This window comes from Ciconia boyciana, chromosome 1, assembly GCF_034638445.1.
Source record: "Ciconia boyciana chromosome 1, ASM3463844v1, whole genome shotgun sequence".
Lineage (NCBI taxonomy): Eukaryota > Metazoa > Chordata > Aves > Ciconiiformes > Ciconiidae > Ciconia > Ciconia boyciana.
The window spans coordinates 144798335-144806904 of record NC_132934.1 but is presented as its reverse complement, the minus strand read 5'-3'; positions in this window follow the sequence as shown (position 1 = coordinate 144806904).

Genomic DNA, 8570 nt, shown 5'->3' with positions numbered 1-8570 from the left:
TTGTCTGTTGGATCATAGGCTTATTAAAATACAGCTATCATTTGGTAAAATTCTCAAGCAAGATTTGTCCAAGAGATTGCTTTGCATAAGTGCAGAGTGCAATGATTAGCTTGCAATCAGGAAGGAAGAAATACATGTAAAAAGATAAACCCAATCATATAATTGGGTTACCTGAGTGTATTACAGAATAGTCTTTCTTAGAAAAGATATCAGATTGGTAGGTATAGAATTTCCACACTTCCTTATTTCTTTTGGTACCTGGGTCTTACAAAGAGAGAAGCAGCATCCCTTTCCTTCTTCTCTGCTTTGCAAGCAAGAACCAAAGCAGAACCCTCTCTAGGCCTTACCTTTTATTTACCATAATCTGATTGCCAAAGACACAATTCAGCTGCGAATAATACATATGTATGATGATGGACTTGCCAGCCTTGCCTGATGGGAAGGGAGATTCTGGTTGGAGAAAGTGAAAGGGAAATATTAAGCACCAGGTGAAAACTCTTGAGTTTTGAACTCCAGATGATGTTGTACAGGGTAGGACTTTTAAAGCATCCTCTGAGGACAGAAAAAGTACAGCCAGTGTGAGAAAAATGAGAAAGTCTAAACTAAGTAGACCAAACCCATACTGGTGGGTCCATAGTCAAGTACAAAGGCTTACTGTGGACAAGTTACTGCTAGATGTAGAAAGGAGAAGCTTTGGGAAACTCTTTCGTATATTCTCTAATGACCATGCTGCTGTCTGCTGAAGAAAGAACATGAAAATTATATTGTTAGAGATGTGTGCAGGGATTCCTCAGTGGTAACTCTGCGCAGTTCATTGACTAAAGCCTCCCTTCCTACTGTCCCCAAAGGCTGAAACACAGTTAGTTGGATGGGCTTTTATATGAACAGGGCATAAAACACCCATCAGCTGGTATGCTACTGATATAATTTTAAGTGTTTTGCTTAAAAATACATAACTGTGAATATTGAACTCCTTAGACAACTCCTCTGAGGATGAATAAGGAAGCTTCAAATTCATCTGTTCTAAATAATTTCAGATGTAAAGGATCTGTGCATGTTACCGGGGTACCCATTCCTCTTCATGCTGTAGGAACAAGATGGGATACTTCTAGCCATATTAAAGGAGTGAAGCACTAGTCCTTGTCTAGAGTCTCCAAAGGTCTCCCAGGTGAATTCTATTTTGGAAAAGAATACGAAAACTCTTTTCCATTTCCCATGAGTCTTCACTTCTTAACACGGGTGGAAACTTGTATTAACCTCACTTACAACCTTGACCTCAGTTGCAAGACAACTTTTCAAAATGTTTCTCTAAGTAAAGGAAAATATAAAGAATCTCCCATTACTGCTGCAGCTAAAGGATCCTTTTTGTTTCCCTACATTGTAGGAGCTGGTGTAACGGGCACATGCCTAATCCTGTCTTTTAGGAAATGGGAACAATGTGAACCTGCAAAAGGGAAAAGATTTTTGTGCTTCTCCTCCTCTTTGGCACCTGCACATGCTGGAGGCTGTGCACATGCTGTATCTCCCATACTGCCACTGCAGTGACTCTAGGACATATTTGTAGTGATATGTTACGTTGTCAGCACTACAAAATTCCTAAACATTTACTGGGAATATCAGACTTGCTGTTTCTGAAGTGAAGCTTATAAATTGCATCACGATCTATCGGGAGAAGACATGCAAGTATATTTGCAGCTGTAAATTAAGCAAAATATGTTTATATCCATGTTAGCTATTCATTGAAGGAAGAATCACCTCTCTCCTTCTTATCAGAACCAATGCACCAGATAGCTAGCTATCTCTCTTAAATGATAATGACATGATATAAATACTCTCCTATCATAAAAAGACATGTGCCTCTTTGTCTCCTTGTAATGTTTCATTCACTTAAAATGTGTAGTAATTTCCAAATCACAAGAGAATTTTTGTATTATTTGTGATGGGCTAGGTAGAGTTAAAATTAGCAATTCTAATCTATTGCTTTAATTATTTTCTCTTCTAACAGAAATTTCAGCCTTCCAGCTATTTGTGAGGCAGTAACATGCATGTACGCTTGTGACTGACTGACCGTGCCTCTGGTTTTTGTTGCTGTTTTCGAGGTAGTTGAAGAAGCAATACATTTATGGCAAATCGGGTAAATGATATGTCAGAGGAACATAAAACTGTCTTATACAAGCATTTATAAAAGGCTTTTCTCCCAGTAACAAATGGCATCTATGTCTCTTACAGCAGAATATTCCTTACTCTGAATACCTAAATAAAACCGACGATTGTGCAGAGGAGAGATTTTTGAATGCTACAGACAGAGGTCTGGACTCTTTTTTTTGCTCCTGAAGTGCAATGCTGTCTCAGTGGTCTACTGAAACAGTGTTTTCCTTTCATTTTGCACTATTGCATAATATAACTATAAAAGCTAAAAAAGCATCATAACTGCTTCCCGTAACGTGACGCATATGAAGCGTAGTCTATAAAAATACCATGAAACAAGAAGTCTAGATTTCAGCAAAAATAAAATCGGTGTTTATGTGGAAGGATTGTTGTCATTCTGTGTCCTTTAATGTTGCTGGTGGCAGCTCAGAAGTTGACTGTATTCATTCTCACTGGTGTGCAGTATTGACAAGTCTGCGTGATCCTGTACCCTTACAGTAAGTGCAGATTTAGGCAGCCAGAGCTGAAAAAGCAAACCAGTGTTTTATTTAGCATGTCTTTAAAATGACATTTCTGGTGTCTATGTGTTAGTGACTATGAAACAATGATCTTGATGTTTTTAATTACTTTCACATAAACAACCTTGATGATAAACAGAAATAAATGCAGTTTATGGAATAGGTCAGTGAACAGTGTATACAACAGGTAGTTGCTGTTAGGAGTAGCAGGTGCTCTTGGTCAGTGGTTCCTGATATAAGCTGGTTTCATTTACACAGACGTTTCTGGTAGGAATAGAAGTGTCAAAAACTTCTAATCTCAAAAATCTCAAATGTCAAAAACTGTTGCTTGTGAAATATTATTATGTGAAACTCAAGTAACATATCTTCTTTGATTTTTGCCTTCTCAGTCCATTTGTTTTATCATGTAAGAAGGTAATAGAGTTGTGTGTGTGTCCCCCGCTTCTAACTGCATTGTGCTGTAAGACAGAATAAAATACTGTAAATGTGGCTATAAATAGTTTCTCAGCATTTTTGTTGGCTTCTTCCAGGGCTAGGAGAAAGAACTGACACTCAGTGGGAAACTAGCAGTCTTCCATTTTCCGTGTGCCAAAACTCTCACTGTCCACAGTGGTTTTAGTTGTTGAATTTTTGAGCAGGAATGTTATTACATATATATCTGTCTCACAAACCAGGGAGCGAGTTTCGTCATTCCTAGACCTTGTACAAGTTAGTGTAATACTTAGCAAAGGTGATTTTATATTTGTAGGAACAGAAAACCTTTTCTTGACCACTTGATCTAAGTAAAACAAAGATGTGCATTATAGCCTCTCAGTGCTGTGCAGTCTTAGCATGAGGCCCTGGAAGGTAGGTAAGAGGGCAAAGGGGGAAAAGAGCTGGTCAAAAAAATATGATAAATTAATAAACTACATGTCCATGTCTCCAGAAGTTATTGCAAGGCTAACACCCCTGCCCATGTAATGCTATTAGTATCTATTGATTCTTGTGACAGTGGGAATGACAGAGGAATAGTGCACTGAAAATGAAGACAGCCAGAAAAATAACACGTTTAAAATGGGCTGATAGAGGGAGGAGGAAAATTGAGATGCCAAAGTCTATATCCTTAAACGCAGCAGAAATTGACTCTTTTCTTTCTCACACATACACTGTACATAGCAAATACCGTATCAAGCCTCCTTTTTCCCTCATTTGAACCCCGAATGAGGGTTCTCGCTGGTAGACTGAATGCTTTGCTGAAGGTAGGAGACAGAGAAGCTGTAACACTGGCCCACTGCGATGCAAGAAAACAGCTCTGTCGATATCTTGGTTTCCTGTGGGCTGCATTCACTGAAGAAGGGGGTGGGATGCATGGGATCGGTGTTTGAAACGCAAACATGGCTCAACAGTGCGTTGGGTTCCTGCGACGCCCACCTGGGACTGAAAGGCTTGGGAAGCTTGGCTGGCACGTCTGTCCCGTCGTGTGCTCCTGGGAGCCTGGCTCAGGGCTTCTCGCACGCTGAAGTGGCCCATGAGGTGTCCTCTCCCTGGAATTGTTCTGATCGAAAGTCCAGTTTTGTGTGTTCAAAGGAGGGTGAGGAGTTTCTCATTTAATTTTTTCACATGATCCCTGCATGGTCGTCTGATCTAAAGGAGCAGGTGTAAAACAGGGCTCAAAGGCTGGCCTAACTCTAATGGCTGACAAGTTGGGAAATGCAGAGTGACCCCGGGCTTAGGGCAATCCAGTGCAACAGCAATGTAGGAAAGGGACAGCATACTGAATAAATTCAAGCAACTTCTGTTTGTAACTTTAGCACTGTGTGCATGAAGGAGAAGCAAGTATTTTGCCATGTGCCGAAGAACTGGAAATGAATTTGTTGTAGAGGTACCGCAGTTACTACTGTATGCAGAGCTGGAGTTGCACGGGCTGGCAGGAGTTTGGCTGTAGGTAGCTGACGGCCAGAAGGGGACCGTCTACGCTACCCACGTGTCAGTTTTTCCATTGTTTTTTGCCAACACGCCGCTTTCAGCAATATTGCCAGCCTATAAAGAGAACACCATTCCACAGCTGGTAGGCAGCGCTTCAGCAAAAATAGTTCCTAGTTAGTCCCAAAATGCAGCATTCCCAGAACTGGAACATACCTGTGCATGAACTGCAGCTGATTTCTCTATCGTTGAAATCACTTACTGTCCTTGTTTGCTTTTGCTTATTACCCCCCTGCAATGTCAGACCATAGTCCAGTTGTTCGTGGAGCTTCTACATTTTCTGTCCTGTTTACCTGCTTCTTCTCATACGAGCAATGATCTGTTTGGTTTGGGTCTCCAAGGGCTGTGGCTAACGGTGCTTGTGCGTCATTCATTCAGTCTTTCTCATTTGCTGAAAACACACGTCTCACAGTTCTGTTTCTCCTCATAGAAATGTGCATATATTTCATAGATAGTTGAGTACAATTAACCCTGGATCATACCTGGGGCTTCATTTCTCTGGTTCCCTTTTTTTAGAAATATCTTCAGCAGGGATTATTTGATGCTTTTGTTTTTATGTATTTTTCCTCTCAATCTTATACCCCCATGTTCCTCTTTCAAACACTCATTTAAACTTTAAAAAAAAAGGAATAACATGCAAGAGATGACCAGGTAATGTACATTTCAGTGGTGTAGCTGTGTGTACCTGGTAGTCTTGGTATTCAATTACAGTTAACAGTTTTGCTGTTGGAAACTGCAGACAGGGGTTACTTCAGTGAAAGGAACTCTCTTGCAACAGCTGCAAACCGAAAAAAAAAAAGTCCCAATAATAAATAATTAGGGTGACCTTGAGAAATGTTCTCACATGTTAGTTAAATGTTTATCTTTTTTCCCCCCACCTAGACTGTAATGAAGCAGAGGAATAAAAACTTAATGGATTATAAAACATTCCACAGAGGATAACATGTACAAGCAGTTTAGTTACGTTTTCCTACTGTCCTTTCTGCTGCGCTTCTGTGAGCATAGTTTGGTCTCAAGCAGAGAAAAAGCGATTTCAGCAGCTCCTGTGGGCCAAATTCCAGCCTCAGGCCAACTTGTGCATCTTCGCTGGAGCTCATGTGGTCTGAATCAGGGGTGGGAGAAGAAGCAGCCTCCTCTTCCTGTTTCTGAGCAAAAGATGAATGAGTGTGGTACCAGATGAAAGGCAGCGGTGACTCTAATGGAATTAGTTTATGGGGAAACCTCCACCCAAATGAATTTTATTTGTCTCCCAGCTACAAATGAAATTCATTTGTTTTGGATTTCCTGACAGATTCAAATGTGTCAAAACATTAGGGTCACGAAGGTGGTCGCTTTGCATTGACAACTGTGTTTTTAGGGGCACACTGGTTTAAATCAGTGGATTTCAAACAGATTTTGTATTGAAGTTTGGGACAGAGTTGAACCCAATTTTCATGAAGAGTTGTGGTGTGTGAACAGATTTATATGGCTGGTCAGTAGCTGGAAGCAAAGCCATTAATGTTTGAACATCTCTGGATGTTATCTGGGAAACTGAAAAAGCAATTAAGTGTTTGGAGAGACATTTAAGGGAAGAAAAATAAAATCAAATACAAAATAAAGGCTTTGGGAATTCAGTGAGATGAGGGAAGAAGACTGGAGAGGTATTTGAGGAGGAAGCTGCAGTAGAATGGGAAAATACTGATTAGGGAATAGGAGAATTAAACTGAAGTTTAAAGTTGAAATCAGTCAGAGAACTCCAAACCCTTCATCTCTGAAGCAATTTCTTTGCCTAGGTCATAGGGTGCAAGTGCTGGGCATTTTTCCTGTGTTACCAAGAAATGCATTCATTTAAATTTGGATGAGATAAAGATGTGCTAATTAAATGAAAGCCTTGAGTCAACTGAACAGCATGAGGCTTGGTCTTACAGCTCTTTGTCATTTTTCAGATGCACTGAAAAATTTTCAAGTTCACTTGCAAAGGCCAGCTGCCAGAATGATAGTGCTTCTTAGGGAAAGCATTAGGACTTTTAAATAGGTTATCTATGAAAATGATAACCATTTATAAGGACAAGAGGTAAAGCTGGATATATTGTTAGTGTTTGCACATCAAATGCAAATGACACTGGTATCACATAAAGTTTCTAGCATATATTGATTAACTGCAAGATGAAAGAGAAACGCAAGACTGGCAGTTGAGTTGGATACACCTATTCATAAGTGGTGTTTGTGTAATGGCTAGTGGCAAGAAATTAATATATCTTTATCTTGCTTATTTGTGGCTGAATACGTGTGTAGCTAGAGCTTGTTTCATAGACTAATACTGTTAAAAGCTCTGATACTTTACCTGTGCACTTTAGGTTTCGATAAGGTGCAAAAGCTAGAGCTCTAAGGGCAACTTAAAATGCATTTTTCTTTGGGGATACTAATTATCCAGATTTGAGATCTATCTCATTTATAAAAATACATATGTTCTAAGTGCTTTAACTACACTGTTCACAGAAATTTGTATTTATAGCATAGAATTAGTACCTGAAGTCTTGAATACCTTCCTCACATTTCTCAGTTTGAAAGCATTTCATTTAAGGAGAGCTTCTCTTAAAACATAATGCAACGGATGAACTCATTGTAGCAACTTTACTTAGTCTCCATAGCATATATAAAGGTTTTTACACTTAGGGTTTTTTTATATTGGGATGTTATGATACATTACAGTCAGCTATCTAGGTCAAATCATATTAGTTATTTATATTTAATAGGTTTAAAAAGAGTTTGAGCGTTTGGTGCGTACATTTTTCCCCAGGTAACAAGCAGAATGGCTATGCAGATACCTGATGGGTCTGTTGGTTGTCATGGCACTCGGTGCAAAGGAGCAGAGCTATCCCAGCCCCATGCTGGGGGAATTAAAAATGAAAATGAGAAAGATTAGGTAATGTAATGTTGATTTTTCTTATGACTTCTACTTCCTCTGAGAAAAAAAAAAGCAATATTTTTAATGAGAAAAAAAATATCTCTCAGATACTCTTGGTATTTAGAGATGTCAGCTTTTTGTGTGACAGCTTATTTCTAGCTTGACCGCGTTTCTGTTTATAAGCCACCATTAGAGGTTTATAATGGAAGGAGATGATGATCCAGGTGATATGTGCATACTGCCTATAGTGATACTCCTTAGAAACTAGCCAAATTTAACTCGGATATGTAAATAAGATTACTTCAATACACTATGGTGTATTACTCTCTCTCTGCCTGACCCCCTTCTGTGGCTTCCCTCACCCCAGCTCGACCGTCCAAAGCATCTGCAGGAGCTGCTCCTCCCCTGCAGCCGGTGCTGTGTGGCACATGCAGTGCGTGGGGGGCTCCAGCCCCCCGACCTGCCTGCCGCTTGGCCACGGGTGCAGCTCAAACCAGGCACTGCGCTCTGCACGCTGTTATTTTCCCACTCCTTATTTATAAAGTGCAGTTTAAGGAACCTCAGCCGATATTCACTAATTTTTAGTGATCTCTCAAGGGGCACTCATGGCGTATTGTTCAGGGAAGGAGAGTGTTGGGCTTATATCACCAGTGGTCTGGGGAGGGGGAATGTGGAGATCTGGCCGTTTGCAGATCGCACAGCCTGTAGAAACTGTTGTCACCATAGAAGCCTTTTTTTTTTTTTTTTTTTTTTTTAATTTGGGACCAGTTGTCAAAGAATAAGTACAACCTGAGCATAGATGCCATGCTGGAAGCCTCCCAGCTGGCAGTCAGGTGCCAATCCAAAAGGACCTCCATCTTCTGTAAGTTATCTGTTGTGTCATGCTGGCCCTGGACTCATTTTTTGGATACCTGATGTCCAAACAGCAGTTCTCACATACATGTAGGAACTGGATTGCTGTCTTGATGTCAGATCATAGAGCAAATAGAGAAGAAACAGGCTAGTCCAGGAGTGATCTAACTTTTCGACATCTTCATATGGCTGAGAGCCACCTG